Source organism: Nycticebus coucang, chromosome 18, assembly GCF_027406575.1.
Source record: "Nycticebus coucang isolate mNycCou1 chromosome 18, mNycCou1.pri, whole genome shotgun sequence".
NCBI classification, from domain to species: domain Eukaryota; kingdom Metazoa; phylum Chordata; class Mammalia; order Primates; family Lorisidae; genus Nycticebus; species Nycticebus coucang.
Window position 1 is genome coordinate 69,792,759 of NC_069797.1, and position 25,763 is coordinate 69,818,521.

Here is a 25,763-nt window from a genome sequence, read left to right on the forward strand (position 1 = left end):
GATAGACTGAGGTACAGGAATGCGGCTTCTTAAAGACGTGATCCTTTAGAGTTTGGCGATAAGTTTAGAATTTGTGGAGCTTTGAATTTTTTTTACGTTAAATAATTTAAGAAATCACAATCTTGATCCAAGACTTTTAAAAGTACTGATACATTTAAAAGATCCCTCCTCTTGTGGGTCGATACCTGGTAATGGGATTGTGGAATCAAATGGAAGATCAAGTTTTAGTTCTTTGAGAATTCTCCATACTTCTTTCCATAAAGGTTGGATTACTCTGCAATCCCACCAGGAATTAGAAGTGTTCCCTTCTCTTCACATAGACGCCAGTATCTTTTATGTTTACCTGGATAGAGTTGAAACACATTCTTTTTACTAAAGTATCTCAAGAATGAAATAAAAAAAAATCTGATGTACTCAATACTAATATGAAACCAATATATAAACAAATGCATGCTCATATAAACGATAAAACACAAAAATAGTTTAGCAAGGTGGTGGGGGAGGGCAATTGGAGGGAGAAAGGAGGGTATTTGGTGGGATCTGACCTAACACGCTCAATGTGGGGCATTCAGCACATCCCTTGAATGAAGGGCTCTTCTATAACTTGAACTTTACCCTGGAAGTGAGAACATCGTAACCTAAAAATGTGTATCCTCCTATTAATTTTAAATAAAAAATAAATACATAAATAAACAAATAGCAGTATAAACTTGTGAAAAGAAAAAAGATACCTCTTTGAGGGTAGAATCATGTATAAACATTAGAAGAAATTTTACAGAAAATACATTCCTGTCTGCTCTCATCAGTGGAAAAGCCCTAAGCCATGCCTCTCAGTCATAGATGTTAAATGTATCAAGAACAGCTCAGAGAAACTTCTGAGTTGATTTAGTCCTTCCGATGATAGATGTGTTTTTATGATCATCCTCACCTCTTTTGTGAATGAGGAAAAATAAGTGGGGGAAAAGATTAACTAAGCATTTTTCTTTTCTTTTTTTTTTTTTTTGAGGCAGAGTCCCACTAGGTCACCCTCGGTGGAGTGCTGCAGCATCACAGCTCACAGCACCTCAAACTCTTGGGCTTAAGTGATTCTCTTGCCTCAGCCTCCCAGGTAGCTGGGCCTATAGGCATCTGCCGCAATGCCTGGCTACTTTTTGGTTGCAGCTATCATTGGTCGGCAGGCCCAGGCTGGGCTCGAATCCGCCAGTCTTGGTGTATGTGACCAGCGCCCTACTCACTGAGCTATGGGTGCTGCCATTTAAGCAGTTTCCTTCATGACTCACGGTTTCTGATTTTGGAAGCCAAACCCAGAATGTGGAGATCCTACACCTGGTGCTGAAGTTCTACGATTTTCTGCTACTACTGCTCAGACTTGAATACAGAGACAAGAGGAGGCGGCAAATAGATGGAGACCTCACTTTTGTGGCAGAGATAGGAAAAAGAGATGATATTTAAAAGCTTCGCCGTGCATTAAGAACATACTCCCCTTTTTGACTATTTTCAAGAGACTTGAAATTAAGGTTTGGGTTGCGTACACACTTATTTTCTATTAGGCTGTAGTTTTTCCTGAAACACAAAATAGCTGGGTCCAAAATGGAAGTGGGAAGTTCCACTTTTATGATTTACATGTTCTGTGATTTTCTGCCGATGAAATGATTTCTAACCTTCCAAAGATACAGAGCCTCCAGTGAGCACCAATGTGAAAGCATACATGTTTTCGAGAAGTTAAAACTGTGCCTTACAACAAGTAAACAGATATCTAAGATTTTATTCAGCTCATGAATTAATGAAGAAATGAGTGAGATGCTAAAACTGGTTCATATGAGAACGCAATGTCCAGAAATGCATTCTCTCTAACAGAGGCAGTTCATTTGCTGTGCTGTCAGAAGGAAACAATTGCACTGTTCCCGGTTTTCCACAATTTTACTTTTACTTCTTTAAAGTGGTTCATAGCCTAGTAATAGCAAAACAATCACGTGCTCACCCTTGTGGGATCAGGCAATCCATGAGGGTGCCTCCAGAATATTTTCAGAACTCTGTTGAAAGGCCAGTCAGTAGTCTCCTGGGCTTACCTATTTCAAAAATCTGGATAATTTCCTATGACATGATAAAATTCTTAACAATTAGATTAAATTACAGGAAAAAAAAACAATAGGAAGAAATTAAACTAGATCAAGACCCTAGGTATACAGTAGTAATTACCTAGGTATACAGAGATATTACTGGGAGAGAAATAAATGACAAAAGTCTTTATTTAAAATGTTGGTTTTAAACCGTCCTGTTCTGCAATCTTGAGTTGTTGTTTATAGATCTGAGACCCTCTCTCTTCTCCCATGTGCCATCCAGTTCTAATTTATCCTTATCTCCCCTTTATAGATCTATCCCGACTAGGTATTGTCAGGATATGATTTTTTTCCACCGTGCAAGTCCAGATGAAGAAGTTAGAATGGTTGCGAAAGCTTCTGCTGTTTGAACAACAACAAAAACGAAGATCTAGAAATTCCAAGGAATTCTGCTGCCTAAATCCACCATAAAAACATAATAGGAGGAAAACGTAAGTGACTAAGAGAATTTTCTAATCTCACAGCCATTTGAGGAGTGTAAGCCCTTAGTTTACTGGAAATGATTTCAATGTTACATTTGAATACCCCGCTTTAGACATTATGAAAATGTTGGAATAATTTCAGATGAAAGGTTCCTAGTTTTCTCCACATGTTTATAAAACAAGTAAAGTCTTTCCCTCCCCACTTTTTTATTTCAACCAGATAAGGCTTAGGGCCCGAGGAACCATTATGTTTATACTTTTCCATGTTTGACTGCAAGTTTAAACTTGAAATATACTTGAGATTGATAGCACTTATGTGCTGCCATGGTGTTATTGTGCATTCACTTTTGGAAAGCCAGATAGAATCTGAGAATGGCTTCTATATCATGATTGTTTTTTCTGTAAAAGCTTCATTTTGTTCCCACTCATTCACAAAATTCAATACATAAGTTTATAAACAACATTTAACTTATAATGCAAAGCCTACCCTTACTTGTAGCTACTTGGGTGGTTAAAAATAAGGTTAATTTTTTTTTCTCTACACACTAAACAAGTATCTTTCACAAAAGAATTTGTTCTATTGGAAATGGTGATGGAGAACTTGTTTGTTTGAAATTGGCAGGTTTCCCCCCGCCAGAGGGGCTGAATGTTCTTTAAGTCATCTTGTCATTCGAAAGAGATTATTATAGCCCAATATTGGCTACTTAAAATCAAAAATTAAAATAAAATCAGAAAATTAAGATATATCATATAATAGCATAGGATCATCATCAAGAGACTTTTTTTTTTTATTAAATCGTAGTTGTGTACATTAATGCAATCATGAGGTACAATGTGCTGGTTTTATGTACAATTTGAAATATTTTCATCAAACTGGTTAATGTAGCCTTCACCACATTTTCTTAGTTATTGTGTTAAGACATTTATGTTCTTCACTTAGTAAATTTAACATGTAGCCTTGTAAGATGCACCACAGGTGTGGTCCCACCAATGACCCTCCCTGCACCCATCCTCCTTTTTTAAAAAATAAAAATAATCTAAAACTGTGGTTGCTTTTGCAGAAAAGAATGAGAGACTAGGGAGGAGGTAAGGCTAGGGAGGAGGTTGGAAAGAAGGAATATGTGCTTTTTTTTTTTTTTTTTTGAGATATAGTCTCACCATGTCACCCTGGGTAGAGTGTGGTGGCATCACAGCTTACAGCAACCTCAAACTTCAATTGCTTGGGCCCAAGCAATTGTCCTGCCTCAGTCTCCCAAGTAGCTGGGACCACAGGCACCCACGACCACAGGCACCCACCACAATGCTCAGCTACTTTTTTATTGTTGTTGCACTTGTCATTGTTGTTTAGCTGGCCCGGGTCGGGATCAAACCCGACACCCTCAGTTTATGTGGCTGGCGCCGTAACCACTGTGCTATGGGCGCTGATCCAGGAATATGTGCACTTTATACAAGCCCTCACATTTTTTAACTACTTGTTTACTTTGCTTTTATGTGATATTAATCCAATTAGCATAATAACTACACAAAAATAAAGGGGGCTGTACTTCTAAAGAGCATTTTGCAGATCTACACAAACTATATGATATAGTTTTCATATTTAAGAAATGTGAGGTGCAAACTAATATCTGTATTTTAAATAACCAAATTATAGGAAAATAAGAGTCTATCTGTCTATCTACTTCTCTGGCTGGAGTGGGCCTGTGAGAGAAATATCTACAAGAATATACCTCAGACTTCTAACATTTTTACTTGTGAGGGGCAGGATTTGGCAGAGGCGGAAGAGAAATCAAAGGATCTATTTAATATTTTATGTGTGTTAATATTTGCGTAATGATGAGTAACACTCTTAAACTGCTTGGTAAGAAGTATGCCAGGTCGGCTTCTTAGTACATGGCATGTACTAACTAATTTCTTAATGTTTCATTCAACAATGAATTAATGCAATAAAAATATTACATATCAGATATGTCACTTTTAAAGACATATAAAAGATTCCTCTAAAATATGGAAATTCTATGAGGTTGTCTTCTCTCTTTTTTTCCCCTCTCTGTGAGTATTCTTTTTAACTCTCCCTCATTAAATCTGGAGTTGAATGAACATTGAGTATTGACATTTGCAATGTAGAGTTTTGTCATATTCATGAAGGGAAGTCAATTTTAAGAAATCTTCACAAATAGTGCAAGTTAAGTTGTATTTCATGACTATTTTATTCTGTATCTGAAAAAACTGTCTCACAGTAACATCTTTCATTCTCTATACATACCTGGAGAGTTAATAGGATGCTCTTCTGATATGCATTTTGCATTAGTAAAATGTTTTTATGGTGAAAGTCAATAACATGATGGCTGATGGGATAGCACGAGTTGAGAGATTTCAATTTTTAAACACTGAGAATCACTACAAAATCACTGTCAACCTGTCATTCAAAGTCATCAGTGGAAAGTTCCATGGGGACATAATGTGTATCTTGGTATGTGTTTATAATTCTCTGTACACATTTATGCTAAACGTTCATCAAATCATATTCAACAATGGCCCGTGTCTTTATGCAGTTACATGAATTTTCCCCATTACTGTTTTGTCTCATAATCATGTAAGAAGTTCTCACGGCCACCTCTTCCTATACTTACAGTTTTTAAACATTATTTTTGGTTGATGCATCTTTCCCTTTAATAATGAGTCTTTTGGGGGGGAGGAAAGTGTTTGGATTGAAGAGGGTTTCCCCAAAATTCACATGTCCTTGGGGCTTCGGAATGAGACCGTATTTGGGAATGGGGTCTCTGCCAGTGTAGTTAGGTTCAGATGAGGTCATGTTAGATTGGTGTGGGTCCTCAATCCAATGACTGGTGTCTTTCTAAGAAGAACAGAGGCCGCAAAGAGAAGAAAGCCAGGGAGAAACAGAGACAGAGATGGAAAAGATGCAACCACACCCAAAGAAAGGCAAAGTTTCCCAGGAGTCGTCAGAAGCTGGGAAGAGGCAAAGCAGGGTGCTTCCCTGGAGACCTCAGGGAAAGGCCGCGCCTGCCAACTCTTCAATTTCAGACTTTGAAACTATGACTGAACACATTTCTGTTGGTGTTAGCCACCAAGTTTATGATAATTTGTTGTGAAATCCCCTGGGAAACAAATGGAGGACTTGAATGGATTTAGCACTAATAATAATAATAATAATAATAATAATAGTCAACTCTGTAAAGGACGAGCTTGTTTGGTCTCCACAGCCAAATACAGTAGGCTGGCAGTTATCTCCAAGGAACCCTTGGGATTTCGCAGAAAACTATTGCTGAATCAAGAGTGGGAAAAATCCCCTTGAAGATTCCTTCTTTGCTTTCATCAATCACATCTGGCACTATTTTTCCAAAACTTTAACTGAACACTTTAAAATGATTTTTTCCTTTTACTGTTTTTCCTTATGAAGGTAAAATGCTATGTTTCCAAAACTATATTTAACTAAATGCCAGCTCCACAAGATTTTACTAAGAGGTCAATGAAAACAGTTTAAGGATTCAACAGCTTTGAAAACATTTCATGCTAAATCCTTCTCTTGGGAATTCTTAACACACACTGGTGGTCTAAAAGTTCCCAAGGAAGAAAGTACTTGATCTGTGGTTAACATAGGTTCCATACTTTTGAAGAAATAAGGAGTCAGGCAAACTCTGGAAGACCGGAAATTAGGCGAGAAGTTAGGTGAATGTGCTTAGATCTAACTTGGACACATACGACCAAGGAACCTGATTTTATCCACAACCTTACTTTGCTTCTGTGAAGACAAGAGATAGTACATTTCCTGCCCATGTCACAACGTCATTAGCAAGTTCAGCCACCATAGACTCACGTTGGTTTACTTCATAAAGATACACTCATACATTTACAATCTCACAAGTCCAGGATTTTTCTTTATACCTCTATTACTTACCTAAGAAAGCTGGTGAAAACTAACCGATATTCATAAAAGAATCTCAGAAAATAAAAGAAATATTATATAGATTTTAAAAACTGCCTTTACTATCTGATTTAGCTGACTTTTCTAATTTGTCGATGCTGTGTTGGGATGTTCAAAGAGCGTCTGTTTATAGATAACACAAATTTTCAAAAATTCGATTTGTACCTGCATTCAATTCCATATAAACTTGATACCACATCTGATGATGGTACCATCAACTCTTCAGGGATGTTTCTAGAAGGAAGGACTCTTACAGTGTTGCTGTTTTGTTTGTATTTTTTTTTTCTTTTTTGCCTGACACCTTTCAAAGCGTAGAAAGAGGAAGTTATTTCCAATGAGTTGTCATTCTTATCTCTTAATGTCTGTCTTGGGCTTTGTACTTCACCAAGTGCGCATAGCGGACCACTGGCTTTTAGCTGAAGAATAACATATATCTGAGTGTGTGTGAAGGGTGTTAATGAGCACAAATGCAGACAAATACTGAAAATTCTGAAAACCGTTTTTATTCTTTACATTTAAATGTTAAATAAAATTCATATGCAATGAAATGTGTATATATGATTGTAGGTTATATACTTGACAAATAGTTCCATAACCTTCACACAATACATACACATAGGCACACACACACACACACACACACACGAGTATTTACACAATGTTTCTCTAGTAAATGAGTATCACGAGTCTATAAAGACAGATTATTCATCATATTCTTTATCATCTAAAATTCTCAACAGACCATTAAACCAATAAAAAGACTATCTTGTTCACAAAGTATCTCATTCATAACAAGTGGGCTATCATTAAAGCAGTGTCGTTATTACTAAGGATGTCACATGCCAACAGATCTTTTGAGATTCAGAGTAAACACACATTCATCTCACTAATTGATTTCAGAGGCCATTGTGACTAATGTGTTGGTAGACATAAATTTTTACCAACCAAACACAAGTCCCTACTTCTGTTGAAAATTGGTCCTATAAATTAAAGGATATGTGCACACATGCACACACATAGGCACAAAAATGTACATTGAAAAAGTCAAAGCAGGGTGGTGCCTGTGGCTCAGTCGGTAGGGCACCGGCCCCATATGCCAAAGGTGGCGGGTTCAAACCCAGCCCTGGCCAAACTGCAACCAAAAAGAAAGAAAAAGTCAAAGCAATGCAAGTGAGAAGATTTTAACATGTAAAGGGCAAGATCACTTTTCTCCATAATTTAACTTTCCCAAATTATATTTTAAAATGTAGTGGTAGATTCATTTTGGGGTGATTTTTTTAAGTATAAGATGAACTGAATAACTATTGCAGTCCCATACAAATTAGACTAAAAAACCCCCAATATTCAATCTCTAACGTTCTTTTTCAAAATATATGTAAAGAATGACTTATGACTCGCCATTTATAAAAATATACATTTCCTCTAGTGTTGGAAATTTCATAAAACTGTCTTTCTAAAATACTGCATGTCCATACGTAGGCAATGTGTAAAATAGACTGGGGGTACTTTGTCACGGTTTGCAGTATGTATTTTGATGTTCTAAGCCAACTTTCCATTCTCTTTACCAAAGTTGTTGTCTAAATTGTTAATGCAGAATATTTTAAACTTAGAATTTTGTCCAAACCTGCTTTTTCCTAATATACTTTTGAAAGGGGGAAAAGGTCAGAATATTCCAATCAATTGACGCACTTAATCTGATTTATGTACCAGAAAACTCAAAACTATACGTCACTTCATCATTTTCCATTTGTTTCTAGTGAGATTAGCAATAGGTTTATTGCTGAATTTATAATTGAAATAGGAGTAAAAAGAGAAAATAGGTTATGGAGGATCAGCAGCCGTTTCAGTATTTTGTTTCTGAAGGGCCAGTTTTGTACAACTGGAAATTGAATTAGAAAGACTTTTAAAGAAAATATTCAGATAATTAACCCTTTCCTTCTTGTAAGAATAAATGGAACCATGAGACTGGCGACCCAAAACTATTTTGAGAAACATGGATGGCTTTTTGAGGATATGGTTAATGCCATCTTCCCAGAGCTCAATATTGGCCGTGCAGAAATGATGGGCTAAAGGCTAAAAATGGATTTTCACCACTTGCTGCTAATCCAAATGAGATGCTATGTTTCCAAAGAGTCTTCCATGGAAAGAAAAAGAAAGCGAGTGAAAATAAGGATTTCCATGTGTTTATGGAAGAACAACACATTCTTTCCAATACGATGGGTTAACCTCCCCCTCCTTACCCAAAACTGCAAAAAACAAAAACAACAACAATCAAAACAGTGATAAAAATTTTTAAAAAGCAAGAAAGACAACCTGACTGAAAACTAGCATATCAGGTTTAGTTCTGTCTAAAAAATTTAAAAAAGGCCAGACCTTTTTTTTTTTTCCTCCAGATACATTTAAAGCTTTGTATTTATTTTCAGTTTTAGTTTTGTTTTGCCTCTCTCACTTAAAATAAAAGGAATATTAACCTTCTAAAAACAGTGGCGACTTTCTACACATTTAGAGTCTGCTATAATTTAAAAATGTCCTAAGAGTGTGTGTGCTGCCCAGGTTAAGAACCCAGGGGTATTGGGCTTCTGTCTCTCTGGGAATGTGGATTCAAATCTTTCTACTATTGTCATCATTGCTGTTGCTTATTTATCACTCAGAACAGAGAAAGAGCATTTCATTACACATTGGTAATAGAAAGACATGAGTTACAATTCCACCTTATTTTATTCACTTACCTTTAAATAGCTCAGTCGTTTTCCTAGGTAGCTGCATGACTTTAAGAAAGATGGTTTTCTTTCTTTCTCTCTTTTTGTTTTAAATCTGCTATTTGGTTTTTATTGGAAAATCTATATGTATTTTATTTCAGCTTAATGTGAGGGTACAAAGAACCAAGGCACAAGATATGAATTTGTTAGATAGAGTCCCTCTTGTAGTGGTGTCCTGTACCCAAAAGACGTGCCATCCTCCCCTACATTGTGCCCATTCAGTGGGAGCACCCCCGCCCCCTCCCTGTCCCACCTCTCTCGTTCCCACTCCCCCAACTTAAATTTAAATGAGTTTTTCTCCTTTGCAGGCATGCATTAGATCGCCTATTTGCTTCATATTAGTACTGAGTCCATTGGCTTTTACTTTTCCCTTTTTGTAGTACTGTACTGAGGAGAATGAGTTTCAACTCCATCTAGGTTAATATAAAAGATGCCTGTCATGGGCGGCGCCTGTGGCTCAGTGAGTAGGGTGCCGGCCCCATATACCGAGGGTGGCTGGTTCAAACCCAGCCCCGGCTGAACTGCAACCAAAAAATAGCTGGGCGTTGTGGCGGGCACCTGTAGTCCCAGCTGCTCTGGAGGCTGAGGCAGGAGAATTGCGAAAGCCCAAGAGCTGGAGGTTGCTGTGAGTTCTGTGATGTCACGGCACTCTACCAGCGGTGGTAAAGTGAGACTCTGTCTCTACAAAAAAAAAAAAAAAAAAAGATGCCCATCAACTCTGGAATGGATTAACAAACCGTGGAATATGTACACTATTCAGCCTTTATAAAAGATAGTGAATTCGCATCTTCACAACCCGGATGGAGTTGAGAGAGACAGCTTTCTTATAGGTTTCTTCATATCCTCGTTGAACTGTAATGACCCACTGGAACTAGTTGGTCTCGAGGATTCCTTCTATTTCCATCTTTTTTTCTTTTCTTTTATTATTATTATTATTATTTTTTGTGTGTGTGTGGTTTTTGGCCGGGGCTGGGTTTGAACCCGCCACCTCCGGCATATGGGACCGGCGCCCTACTCCTTGAGCCACAGGCGCCGCCCATTCTTTTATTATTATTGTTAAATCATAGCTCTGTACATTAATGCAATCATGGGGTACAATGTGCTTGTTTTATATACAATCTGAAATATTTTAATCAAACTGATTAACATGCCTTCATGGCACCCTCTTAGTTATTGTGTTAAGATATTTATATTCTACATTTAGTAAATTTGACATGTACCCTTGTAAGATGCACCGTAGGTGTGGTTCCACCAATTACCCTCCCTCCCCTCCCACCCATTCTCTCCTCTTCCCCTCCCCTCTGTCTCCCCTTTCCCCATATTCCTGGGCTATAATTGGGTTATAGTTTTTATATGAAAACTATAACTTGGTTTCATAGTAGAGCTGAGTACATTGGATACTTTTTCTTCCATTCTTGAGATACTTTGCTAGGAAGAATATGTTCCACCTCCATCCATGTAAACATGAAAGAGGTAAAGTCTCCATCTTTCTTTAAGGCTACATAATATTCCATGGTGTACATATACCACAATTTATTAATCCATTCGTAGGTTGATGGGCACTTGGGCTTCTTCCACGACTTAGCAATTAATAATTGGGATGCAATAAACATTCTGGTAAAAATATCTTTGTTATAATGTGATTTTTGGTCTTCTTTTTGGTCTTTCCTAGTAGAGGAATTGTAGGATAGAATGGAAGGTCTATTTTTAGATCCCTAAGTGTAAGGGACTGGAGTTTGAGACTTCAATATACAAACTTTGAGGGGGATACAATTCAGCTCATAAAAGAAATTAAATTTAAAAATTGTTGCATCCACCTCAACACATAAACCCTAGTATTGTTGTTTGAACCTGGTGATGGACCAATTACTAACAAGAAAGATGATTTAAAAGTTAATGCTTTTCTTGTAATGGAGATAAAGTGATAGGATGCATAAAGAGGAATTTTGAATTCTATGCAAAGCAGGAAGCTACTTTGGGTTTCCTGTAAGACCTCCAAAAGTCAAAGCACCAGAGAACAGATTATAAAACTATTATACAAATGCACATTTTGAATTAAATTCAAACTTGCATGAACATTAGTCCTATGAAGAGTTACATCTTTTTAGAAAAATCATTAAAATTGCTTCTTAAGAATCGTCAACTCTAAATGTCCTAATATTTACCCTTTGAACTAATATACTTGAAACTTATCCTAAAGTTGTTACAGACTATAAAAACATTCACAGCTCCAGCAATAGTTATATTAGCATAAAGATCCTCCTTAAAATTAAAATTTTTCAAAATACATATGAAAACTTACATTGGTCAAGGGCAAATGAGTCTTTCAATTATATCACCTAAAAATGAATCGGCGAAAACTATAAATTTTGATAAACTAATACATAAGTTTGCAGAAAAGTGAGCCAAAAATATTATAATCAAGATACCACATTATCATTTAGTGTCTGGTGTAAAATTATGACTTCAGAACATCGCTTTTATAGATTTCACAAGTTGACATGGTTATAAGGCACTCCGGCATCATCATCATCCTTATCGTTTTGTAAGATACATAGTTTAAATACAAATATTTATGTTTAATATTGCCAATGGTACTTTTCTCTTCTTTTTGAAAAGGAATCCTATGCTTTCATATTTCACTGAGCCTTGTAGTTGGTCCTTCTTGGTAGAGTTGGGAGAAAATCAAACCCAAAATATAGTCATTCAGAGATTTATCTGTAAGTGATCTCTTCACAAGCGCATAAGAGAATACAACTTTGGAATATTGATAAATTCACAAATGTGTACTTCCAGAGAAATAAAAAATAAATCAGAAAGAGATATGTAAGGAATTAGAATGTTTTCTTGTTAATACATTATGATGTACATGAAAAAATACATCAGTCAAAATAAAGAAAGATTGTCCGCTTGAAAACACTTGAGAAATAGAGTCTTAGAAATACATGTTGTAATAAAAGATACAAAATCTTCATCTTTTCTTATGGCTGACTGCAAGCAATATAACCTAATCATATGTACCCTCATATTAATATGAAATAAATAACAACCAAAACAAACAAACAAGAGTCTCAGAAATAGAGAAGAACCTTTATAGTTGGCAACCTCTGTACATTGACCACCTCCTTAAATTGACCTAATTTCCATGGACCAGACATGGGCCCCATGTACATCTCAGTAGAGCAGGCCTAGTTCCTTATGTGACCACCTCCATATGTTAAACAGTTTGTTACAGCCCCTTGAGTGGTTAACTTACAGACATTCTATTGTGTACATGAGCAGAGTTCATCATCGCATGATTCATTAGAGAGAGAGTTGTATTCCAAGGACTTTATGCCTATTCTGCTCCATTAAACAGGCGTCTGCGATTTCAGTTTACTAAGTGTCCCTCTGATTTCATTTTCCATTAGGATAACATGCTGGGATGCTGGGACATAATACGCTAAATGTGCTTTAAAGAGTAATCCATTTAATGTGATCATTTCATAGCTCTTTTTCTTATGATAAATGAATAATTTGCCAGGACTTTTGTGATGGGCTGGATAGCATTCTAAAGTAGCAAAAATTTGAATAAGTTCAACATTCATTCCTGAAACCATATGCAACAAAACAATTGACATCACAAAATGAGATTAGCCAATAGGAAAAGCATATATCAGGTAAAATTCATCAGTATTTATTCTTTCCTTTCTTTTGCTATTTCTTGTATGGCACACCTCCCCAAGGACCACTCTTGTGTTAAACACTGGATGAATAAAACCTACCAGTGTGTTTTCTTAGGAGTCCCTGGGAATAATCCTTTAGTGAATACCTGTGTTTCCTTGAACATGATTATAATTTGAATAAGCCTGGGAACCTCTGAGTAATAAAGATTTCTAGACTATACCTTCTCTTCTGTATTTTGTGAATCAGAACTCCCCAGAAATATTTCTATCAACAAGTTACTAATTTAAATAGTATATAATCAGAACAGAGGTGCTATAGGGATTTGCATTTGGGAGTCACTGTTTCATATATTTCCCTAAGACTTTTACCTTTCTCACAACCTGCATAATATTCTGTTTTGCATTCTTCCCTCTGCCAGTGTTAATGTTTATTCAAAGTAAACATTAATATTAATTACCTACTCTATTCACTAATGCCAACTGTGTTACCTAGTGTAACTGGTTAAGAGTATTAATTAACAAATAGTGTTAAATAGTATAGTAAGTAATTAATACTGTTAAAAAATACAGTAGGTTATTAAATGATACACCTGTACAGTTGGGTAATAGAAAATCAAATTAAAATGAACAAGACTCAGAATTTACCGTGAAATAGTGATTAACATCCTGTCCCATTCAATGAACATAAATATATTTCCTAAAACTTACAAATCTCATCTTTTATTAATTTAGAAAATGATAATATGTACTTTCATTAATTATGTATAAAAAGCCTTGCAGGGAATAAAAAGTTTGATAGAATGAAGAGTTAATGATTGTAAGTCTAGCTCTGTCGTAAGATCTGTAAACCAAGGGATGAATTCAAGATTGGGAAGGAAAAGCTGGGGACAGGAAAAGTGGGTTCAAAGACAGAGATAGAAGGACTAGGTTAGGGCGGTGCCTGTGGCTCAAAAGAGTAGGACACTGGCCCCATACACCAGAGGTGATAGGTTGAAACCTGGCTCCGGCCAAAAACTGGAAAAAAAAAGAAGAAGGGCTAGGTCAATAAAATCAGCAAGTGTGGGAAGGTGCTCTTATGAAACAGCTTGGAGGAAGCATTACTGTTTTAACACTCTGGCTTTCTCTGCCATGATCCCTTCAGGTTCTGCTGTACCTAACTGGTGAAAAACCTCAATAACTTCCAAATCATTCATGAGTGATTCAAGCAGTATTTTATGACACCTGCCAACATTTACATTTACAACTACTCTATAGTAAATTTGAATATAAACTTATCAGTATTCTAATTCTTCCCTAATAACATACTCCAGTATATATATATTTTTAGATTGTGTAACCTGAGTGGGAGGGTATAGAGGTGGAAAGCACAGCAAAATATAGTAAAACTAAGGTGGAAGATGGAAAAATATTGTTGGAATCAGCCAGTTATGTAAACAATCCTTATAACCACTAAGGAGCCTATGTAGTGATTCTTTGGCACTTTTTTTGCTCAGTCATTGGAGGGGCTCACAGAATGAAAATTAATTTATTGAATTTATTGTTCTGTGTTCCCCAGAAATCTTACTTCTGGAGGTGACTTCACCAGCACTTGGGCAGGATATTTATGAAGTGCTATCAAGAAAGACCCCCTCCCACACACACACACACACCGGGCAGTGCCTGTGGCTCAAAGGAGTAGAGCGCCGGCCCCATATACCGGAGGTGGTGGGTTCAAACCTGGCCCCGGCCAAAAACTGAAAAAAAAAAAAAAAAAAGAAAGAAAAGAAAGCCCCACCCTTTCAACATGGGCATTGAGACAGAAATCTCATGGCCTGTAGTCCTAGGACCCCACTCTGTCACTTGGTCTCAGGATTTAGGGTGATACCTCCTTATTCATTGCCATGAACCAGCAATAGAAATGGAATCTCATTTACTCTCCTTCTGTCTTCATTCAAAACTGAGATTTTGCAAGATGAACACCAAAAAATGATTTACGAGATTGAGATAAGATGCAAAACGTTCCCAAGTGGAAAGGGATGTAAAAATAAGAAAATCAGAGAGCCAAGTTACGTGTATGAAATAATTAAGAGAGGAAAGGGGAAGACAAGAGAAATTCTCACACTTTAGGAGCTAGATTTCACACAGCCTTTTCTACACAGTCATAGAACAGTCGAACACTCAATGTGAAAAAAAAAAAAAAATCTAAGACCACCTTCCAGTCCAAACTAACGAATTCCTGTATGTCCTAATTCCCCTGTCAGCATCTTACATGAAATTTTCTGAAGACGCTAGGCAATGATCGTCCACAGGATGGATGTAAAGGACATTAATTAATTCTCTTATGATCTTTACAGATTTTGGAATGATCACTTTTTCAAATGTTGATCATCTATGTTTTGAGGCTACTGTTTCTCTATGGCAAACACATTTCCCATGGCCTTTTGTTCCCAACTACAATTGTTTAAATGAGCCCATCACTTCAATGGACTTGATGTATCTTTAACTAGTTCTGTATTAAACTTTCGGAATCAAAGTAATAACATGACTCACAGTGAGAGGGTGTAGTTTACGGATGTGTTAGGAAATCTTAGTTAGAAAAATCTATCATTATTGATTGAAATAAAGAACATTGATAGAAACTAGGACAGTGCTTGTTTTTTGGTTTTAAAGGCTTTGGTCTTCACAGACCACAAAATGTATAAAATGTCATTCTGTCTTTTAAAGTTTGAAACAAAAGTCATCTCATAACAATTTTTGTAAGTCATCCTGGAGATATAAATACCTTTTGAACCCAAATTTAAACACATTTATGTCTTGGGGCTATTTCTAATATCAACTAATATACAGAATAAAAATTAATCAGACTCATCTCAAGCCAATTAATAATATAAGACCTTTTAGTATTCCTCAGAACTTGAGGGAAATATAGTAAAATAGAACTAACTGTGTAAGATATTAAAAAAAATCAAAGTTTGGGTACTTGTTTTTTGTTTGTTTGTTTGTTTTGTTTTGTTTTTCACTTCAATCAGTCTCTATGCATCATACTTCCAGGACAAGAATCTAAACTCCAAAATTCCAAGGAGAGGTTTAAGGGAATGTTTGGCTTCTTTAATAAAAAGAAAAGGCAAATAATCTTATAGAATAACACCATTATATAAAATTTCCATCACAGATTTTTAGTCAGAGAAGCTTGGGCAAGCTATTGAATGACCTACATTTCCCCCCATTTTTCTATACACAGGTGGGTGAGGAAGGGGTGGCCACTGGAATTATTTGGAACAGTGACTGGTCACAGGATTCTCTCTTTCCTTTCCTCTACGTTTGCTGCCAACTTTTTTTGTTTGTTTGTTTGTTTGTTTTTTTCACTCCAGCTTCTCTCCACGTCTACAATCTCCAATAGCTCTGCTTTGTGACTTTGCATCCCGGAATTTTACCAGGCATATGCACCTCAACCACAATGAAACACTGTCTTTATTTCTTCAAAGAGTAAAGAATAACATGAAGAACTTTTCTGGGCATTTCTTCCACATTCATTTTCATTTTGCTCAAGCAAGAAATGAAGTCTAAAATTTTGATGGACAGAACGACAGACTTTGACGTTCAAAATCAAAATAAACCTGATGAGATCTTTGTGCTACAAGAAAACACATTTTCACAAAAGCAGGAGTGATTTTCTGATGTCATGGCAAGACTAGAAGCATAAATTGATTCTATCAGAGAAATGTGTTGTCGCCTTTGCTTTTAATAAAATGCTTTTATTCCCTTTTTAAAAGGAAATAGCAATTGTCTCTTACAATAAATCGCTTTTTGTGTACAAATGAAACGCTAAAGCAAAATGATACAGTTGAGGTTTTGAGGCACGTATTCACTTCAGAGTATTTTAAGATATGATCCCATAATAAGGTTTGCTTTGGCTTAAAACAAGTTGGCAATACATAGCTAATGCTCAGGATGGAATCATGCCTTCTGAATATCATTATTCAAGTCCTTCTTCCATATGTTAATGTCATCTATACTAATAGATTTTCCTATAACAAGTCTTTTTTATGTAATATAAATATATTCCTTTGTCTCACAGTTGTTTTGTACAACCTCAGTATAATAAAATCGTAAGTTCAGACTCGGTGCCTATAGCACAGTGGTTATGGCACCAGCCACATACACTGAGGCTGGAAGGTTTGAACCCAGCCCAGGCCAGCTAAACAACAATGACAACTGCAACAAAAAAATAGCCAGGTGTTCTGGTGGGTGCCTGTAGTCCCAGCTACTAGGGAAGCAGAGGCAAGAGAATCACTTAAGCCCAAGACTTTGCTCTGAGCTGTGACAGCATAGCACTCTATTGAGAGCAACATAGTGAGACTCTGTCTCAAAAAAAATAAAAAATCATAAGCTCAATGTGTTATTTCGATATTTATAAAATCCTGTTAAAAATGAACAAACATGTAACTATTATTATCAGAAAAGCATATCTATGAATTGCTCCAAATCATCTTTTTTTTTTGGAGAGGGGTAAATAGTTGGGTAAAATATGATGAGCAAAAGAAAACTATCTCCCTGTGATTTTTCTTTCTGGTTTAGGCTATCATGCCTCTTTCCTTAGTACTAGGTACAGCCTTGTTTTTAATCCATTTGAACACTTTTAACTACATGTCTTAAAAATTACCATCATTGTATTTTTTTCAAGTAATTATAGAGAGGATATAACTGGTAAGAATGGATACCCTACTTTTTTTTTTTTTTTTTTTACTATTTAGGCAGCTCTTTATTTTTTGTTCTACTAGTAAAAGCAGAAAAAAAAATCTTAAATATATCATGCTACTATTTATTTTAATGGGACTGCTGTTTGGGGGGAACAAGGCCTGTTTAAATGATATTAGGATGGGCACATTTTTTAAAAAAATTGAACTCTAAATACACTCTTGTCCAAGACACAAAGACTTCACCGTGAAAGGTTTGTGAGGACGGACGATTGAATGATTGCACAGCTTTGCTTTTGTTTGACTTCCATTTTAATCCATTGACTTTGAAAATGGAATGAGAAACATTGTTCTTGATAAGAAGAGAGAACACAAAAGGGCGGGAACACAATGAGGGATAATGTTACTCACCTGAGAGTCCCCGATTTCCAGGTGTCCCTGTGCTCATTATTCTTGTCATCGGGGAAGGGTGCCACTGATCAGGAGGCCTGATTCCTGAAACTTAACATCAGATGAACTTCAGGGAAAGAAAATCCAAAAGGGGAGAGAGAAAAAAATGAATCAAGTAAGGAAAGGAAAGAAAAAATAGAAAAGTAAAAGAAAATTGAAAGGATGAAATGAATAAGGAAAGTTTACATGAAAAATAGAGAATGGAAAGGCATCTTTTAAAAAGACCTTACGAAATCCAGCCAGAGGAATCAGATTATTTTGGTTCTAGCTTCTAGAACTCTTACGTTAAAAGTTATTTTCGATGATAATTCAAATCCCATAGGGCCACATCTCCACAGAACACAGTCCTTCACTATTTCATTAAACTCACAAATATGATTGTGAATAATGTTTGAGAAAATAAAATGAAATCTTAAATTAGAAAGCCAGGCCTTGGGCAAGTATGGGGAACAGATGGTAAGTGTCTTCAGAACCGAGCTCTCAAGCCCTGAAGAGCTGCTACTGATGGATTCTCTCTTCATCAGTCCTTCCTTTGCCCACGTTCCCCTACGACCTCTTTGAAGCCTTTAGCTACATTCCCCAAATAAAAGTCTTCCTACTCCTCTCCTGTGTACATAAAAAAAAAATTGTATGTCACACTTTATGGGGGCAAGACATGATTGCAAGAGGGACTTTACCTAACAATTGCAATCAGTGTAACTGGCTTATTGTACCCTCAATGAATCCCCAACAATAAAAAAAAAAAAAAAAAAAAAATTGTATGATATCTTCCCTGTCCACTAGTGCACGTCTTTGCATTTTCTATGCCAGTCACTCTGTGTTTCCAAGGTACCAACTATCCATGGATAACATGTCTTATTCACAAGTCCAAGTACTACTTCCATCCATTTTGGGATTTTGGAAATGATATTCTGGTCATCGAAGTATGTCACTCACTTCTGCCACATGGGCTCCTGGCTACACACAAGAATGAGAGCAAAGCGCTTAGAAGTACAGGAGGGAGACAGCTGATAACCTTGACTCGAGTCATGCCTAAAACAAAGTACGTAAACAAAACCCCTGAACCCCCTAATATCCTGAAATTAAAAAACAAATCAATAAATCATTACATTACAAGTGGATTTGAGAGACTGGAATAGGAGAAATAAAAATGTAAAAGTAAAAAACAACAACAACAAAAAAACGAGTTTCTACAATCACAGCTCCTGGATTAAAGCTCTGCTTGGCAACCAAGACTTCATCCAAGTGACTTACTTCATCTGAAAATTGAAACAATAATTAAAGCTACTTTATAGAATTGCTGAGAGTATATTATTGAGGTAACAAGGACAAAACACCTGGCAGTATTAACTAGACTATGGTGAATACTTTACAAGTATTCAATCCTCTTACTTTCAATCCTCTGTTGGCTTCTTGGACTTCCCAATTGAGTTCTAATATTAGCATTAATTTTACGCAAATGCTCACTACTATTTAATATCTGTTTTTAAATTCCCTTCCTTGAAGCATCATAAAACATTGCAAACTCACTTGAAAAAATTAGCTCACATATGCTGAATAATTCTTTGAGAAGTCTTCAAGATATTACAAGACTTGAAATTTCTTAGAATGATATACGATGGCCACAAGTAAATAAATAGGGGTAGATGTTTCTTTAGGTAGAACAAGTCTTTGCACAAAGTACCTAACAAAAAAAATTTAGCTCATTGACTATATTCCAGATTCAAAAATAAAATAAAATTTTATTTATTTATTCAAAAATAAAATAAAATTCACAAGGATTGATACAATTAAATATTTGCCACATATTAGAAGTAATGTGCTCTGCTAAAACCTGCAGGGGAAAAAAAATAAGGGAAAGTACAATTAAACTCACATGTAAAATATTCCAAATAGCATGACTAATGTCAACATTCCAAAATCTCTTTCATTCCACACACTCTTACCAAACCATGTACCACTAAAAAGAAAAAAATAAACATTTCAAAGAGACGGTCAGGAAGCACTTGACATAATGATTTGACCACAATAAAATATTTACGATTCCCTCTTTCATTCAGGAAACAATCTGATATCATCGCGGAGTGAATCAAGTTGGAAGCAAGGAAAGAGTATTGACGTCAACGTTTATTGTATTAGTGAAATAAATATTCAGAGCACAGTCAGAGAATCCCATGACAATGAGTGAGGACACGTTCACTCTGAGCCAACAAACCAGGAAAATTTGACAGCTTTATATGACAATTGATGCAACTCAATATTGGGGAATCACAGTATTAGCTTTTTTTTATTGGAAAAATAATCATCAATATTATTGCTTAATTTAAAAAATATGTACATTACATGTCCCGTGAGTACCGCCCCTTTCAATTCTGCCTTCCACGGAGGTATCCCTGATAAAAATCTCTTAGTATTAGATCTTCCATTTCATTCCTCCAAGAAAGAGCAGGCCTTATTGTGATGGGCACCAACATAACTGTAAACGTTACCAGGAAGAATTGTAGAGGGATGCCAGGAGTCAAAGCAAACCTGGAGCCTCTCAAATGTTCATCTTGCAAAGAAATGTTCCATAAATTAGTTAAAATTTTAAAATGTGAGGAATAACTGGAAAGGGACTCACAATATGTGCTTATAGGTAGATAACACTCTCATCGATAAGGTAACTCATTTCATTCCAATAGCGGAACAAATACTTATAAATCTCTTCCTGGGAAATGGCAGTTATCTGAGCAATGCAGCTGTTGGGTGTGTGGCGGGGGACATGCCTATTTTGGGTTCTTGCTTTCAGGTACTCACTCAAAAGGTAACTACTCCAAAGAAGTTCAGGACCAGAAACCCATCTTCTTGTTGACCTTTCATATCTATGTGGATAAATTATGGTGGATTCCAAATTCTCTTAAATTTTTCTGGACTGTATCAAAGAAGCAATATTTTCCAAGACCATAAGGTCTTTCTCTATTCCTTGGTGCTAAGGACAGAAAATATTTTATAGAAAACAAGAAAAATGCCTACTTTTGATGTCTGAATCCCCCCAACCATTTAAAATGCATTCCTCTGCCTTATGCAGGAAGTAGATCAGTTTTTCGGGATTTTTTTTTTTACCATTTGGTAAAAGTTTCCCACAGAAACAGATTCAGTGGATAAGAAAGAAAGTGGACAAAGGTAAACCAGGAAAGCTGGGGCAGAAAACGTCAGAGCAGGCTTATGCAGCAAAAATAGCAAGCTGAGAATTCTAATAAAAAGGGGAAGAAGAGAGACATTTACCAAGGGAAATGGGGCTGCTTGATGATAAGATGTAAGAACATAAGTGATACTAGCTTACTCCTGTCTATTTGGTGACTTCAAAGCAAGCCGGCAATGGGTTCCTGGGAAGATGGCTGCAGCAATGACACAGTTCTTCAATCTCTGCCTAAAAACAGGCAAAGAAATAACAGTAAGACAAGACAAAAAGTTAATGATAAAGTGATATAGGAGCAAAGACATAAAGATGAAGGCATCAGTCCCATGCAGGATTTTTATCAGAGAAAAGTGCAATCCTGAGCTGAGAGGTGACAGGAGAGCGCTGGAGGGAGCCCATGAGTGGGAGGACGACCTTGAGGACAAGCATGGCTGATACAGACGAAATAAAGATGAGAGGCCTATCGAAACCACTCTGAGAGATCACCTAACCCCAGGGAGAACAGCCCACATCAGTCCCAAAGCTGCCAGTGCTGGCATGGGTGTGGAGAGGAAAAAACACTTATGCACCGTTGGTTGGGCTGCAAGCTAATAAAGCCCTTTTGGAAAGAAGTATAGAGAATCCTCAAACTGCTAAAAGCACACCTTCTGTTTGATTCCACAATCCCATTACTAGGTATCTACCCAGCAGAAAATAATAATTTTACCATAACGACATTTGCACTCAAATGTCTATAGAAACTCAGTTCACAATTGCAAAGATGAGGACACAAACCAAGTGCCCACCACACATGGATGGATTAATAAACTGCAGTATATGTACACCAGGGAATACTATTCATCCATTAAAAAGATGAAGACTTTGCTTTTTTAAAATTGACCTGGAAGGATTTGGAGAACATTCTCCTAAAAATAAAATACCTCAAGAATGGAAAAGCAAGCATCCCGTGCAGTCAATACCACGTTGAAACTAGGAGTTGAACAACTGCAGGCCCACACAAGAGAACAACACCGTTAAAGTCAAGAAGGCGGGGAGGAGCAGGAAGGGCGTTTCGGAAGTTTCCACCTAGCAGGTACAATATAGGGAAATACGACCCGCTACCTGGGAAAGCATTCAGCTGTAAGTCGGACTTGACTTTACAAACCCAAACAATGTAACCTCATAGTATGTACCCTCATATTAATCTGAAATTTAAAAAACTTAAAAAGGATGCGAGGGAGGATATGAGAGCAGTTGTAGAAGAAATTCTGCACGAAGCAGGAAGTCACTGGAAACTTTTGCGCACAAGGCTGGTGAACCGTATAGGACAACAATCTCTCTAGATGCCGCAGTAAGAGCTTACATGAAGGCAGAAGAGGATAGGGTTACATTTTCAGGGAGAAGAATAAAAATGTATGTTTTTTTTTTTGTCTTTCGGCTTTAGTTTTTGTTTGACTTATTTCAGTGAGAGGGCATTATTTTTGTAAAAAGCACAATCCAATATGTGCATACACCTTTTAACTTTCTGGGTTCCAACACATAGGTGCCACATAAACACTCCCCAGATTTCTCTGAAGTAGTCACCCCGAAACTGTTTTATTTCCTCCCCTTACTTACGTCAGTCTTCTTCTTGGATGGCTTCTGTTATTAAACAGGCCTTTCTCTTTCTGATTTAAATTCTCTTTTCCTAATAACTTCTCCCCTGCCTGCCCTAGTTTGAATCACCAGGACAGACAGAAAATGGAGCATCATAATTTTTTTATAAGAAAACTCACTCGCCTGCTGTAAAGAGGTGCTAGAACGGAAAGGAGCCTTAAAAGTTTTCTTTCTTTTTTTTTTTTTCATAAATTGCACAACTTTACCAAAGGCTGACCCTGCGTATTGGGATGGGAGTAAACAGTGGTCAGATATGAGGAAGAAATCAGCAGTGACGTAAGTGGAGGTGTAGTAGAGACATGTACGTATCTTGAATATAAAAAGAAACTTTACGTCTTGTGTTGGGCAATATTATACAATCACAGATGAGAGACACCACGGGTAATTGCGCAATTGGAGACACGGGTCTGCTCCTAACACGCTGCCTATGAAGAACCATTGAGAAATTTGGTCTGGAGAGGACTTGATGGTTTCAGGCTGATTTCAACATGGTCTGCTTCTGTTAACAAGAATTATTTTTAGAAATGTTATCTCATGTTTTCCATGCTTTGAGTATTTCTGTCCCTTCTAATTTTATACCTGCCTGCTCTGAGTGGGTGTGTGTACAAGAGCGGGTGGGAGATTAAAGAAGGAAGTGCTAGTTTCAGAAGTCAAAGAACTAAAAATCTCTTAGACTCAAGTATGAGAAGCCAACAATCTCCCTTTCCGCTCACTCACTCTGCTGCCTTGAAGTGGATTCATGGAACTCCTACAAAAGGAAACACTCATAATTGCAAGCTATTACAGAATTTTTTAATGAAAAAATAAAGGGCTATGCCCTTTAAAAATAAAGAGTTTACAGATCATGCTTGCTGAGAAGGAATGCAAAGGCGTAGGTGGTGGAGGAGAGGACAGGAGGATACCTTTCCTTTCCTTCCCTTTTCCTATCATTTATTCTTGTAAATGAGAAGCTGTGACTTTCACCAAACCAACGGTATCTCATCATTTTGGGAAACCCTCGCTATAATAAAACTTTTGACTAAGAAAAAAATTGGCTTTATGTTAGGGATGGGAAGTTTGACCTGAGATAGATAAAACGATCTTTTAATCTGCTAGGAAATTAAATGTTAAATCTTTAAAATACATAATTTCAGGCCTTTTAACATGTATTTCGTTTCATTGTAGCCCAATACATCAAAAAAAATGAGGACCTTTTTCTTATCAAATGTCTTTCTTCTGCTTCTATTTTCTGTTTGCTTGAGCTCAGGAGTTCGAGACTCGCCTGAGCGACAGTGAGACCTCGACTCACGAAAAAAATGGAAAAACCCAGCTGGGCACCGCGGCAAGCGCCTGTAATCCCAGCGGCTTCCGGAGGCTGAGGCTGCGGGGTGCCTACAGCCCGAGTCTGAGGTTGCAGTGAGCTCAGGGGCATAGGGTGGGACCCTGTCTCAACAAAAAAGAAAAGGGTAAAGAAATAAAAAATAAGCAACGAAATAAAATTAAAAAGCCAAAAAAAATAAATAAAAATTAAAAAAAGAAAATAATAACCTGAATGATGTATATAAGAAAGATAACACCATGGCTAAATGTATACATTAAAAGGCACAATAACTATTTATTATTATTATTGTTATATTGTATTAGTTTCTCCTTACTACTATATGAAGTTACTACATAGTTAGTGGCTAAAAACAATACAAATAGATTGTCTACAGTTTTGAAGGTCAAAAGTCCTAACGGGGTCTTACAGGCTAAAATCAAGAGCTCTACAGAGCTACTTTTCTTTTAAAAGCTCTAAGGTAGAACATATTTTCTTAAAGCTTCCAACTTCCAGATATCACATGCGTTCTCTGCTTTGTGACCCCCTTTTTCCTTTTTGAAAGCGTATCACTTCCACCTGTGTTTGTCATCCCATCACTTCCTCTTACCTGTGACTTACTGCCTACCTCTTATAAGGATCCATGGTTAACTGGGAACACTTAGATAACCCAGGAAAATTCCTTCACCCAAGATTCCAGTTTAATCAGAACTTCAAAGTCCCCTTTACCATGTAAAGTAATGTATTCACAGGTTCTATGGATGAGGACACTGCGACACAGCATGTCATCTGACCCCCACATGTAAAATACCTACCCCACCCCTGTCCAAGGTACTCCAAAGTCTCAACATGTTGCGGTATCAATATCTTATCTAATCTTAAATCTTATTGTCTTATCAATATCTTATCATCTAATCTTAAATCCAAAGTGCCTTCGGCTCAAATCCTCATAGTTTGTTCAATCTGAAGTTGCACACTGTAAAAAAAATCATTGAATTTTTCTATGTAAGAGATTTTAGTTTTTCCAAATCTTTTTCACATTTTGTATTTTCAGTCTTTAATTAATTTGTATTAGTATCTCATTAAGGTTTTAATTTGCATTTTAAGGATGGCTAATCATGTTGAATATACTTCTTATGCACTTATTAACCATTCACATTGTTCATTTTTGCAATATTTGTTTAAATATTTTGCCTTTTTTTGCATGTTGTGAACTTCTACTGTGTTTTAAAAGGTTTTATGTACTGGAATATTCTTTGTTGAAAATATATTTTGAATGTTTTCTCTTAAAAAAAACACCAAATTAAAAAAATAAGAAAAATCATTGAAATTAGGTGCAGATGAGGCTCTCGGAATCCATCTCAGGGAAAGGTTTTGCCCCATCTATGGACCTTTGCATCTAGAAAACAAGTTCTAGATTCTGCTCCCAAAATGCAATGTTGGAGAAGGCCAAGGATAACAATTATAAACATTCCTGATCCCAAAGGAGACACAATGGAAGGAAAACAACTCACAAGTCTCAAGCATTTTTAAAATCCAGCTTGGCAAATTCCCTCAGGGCCCAAGGCCTGGAAATTTCCTGTGACTTGAGCCTTTGCCTTCTGAGCCTGTGACTCTC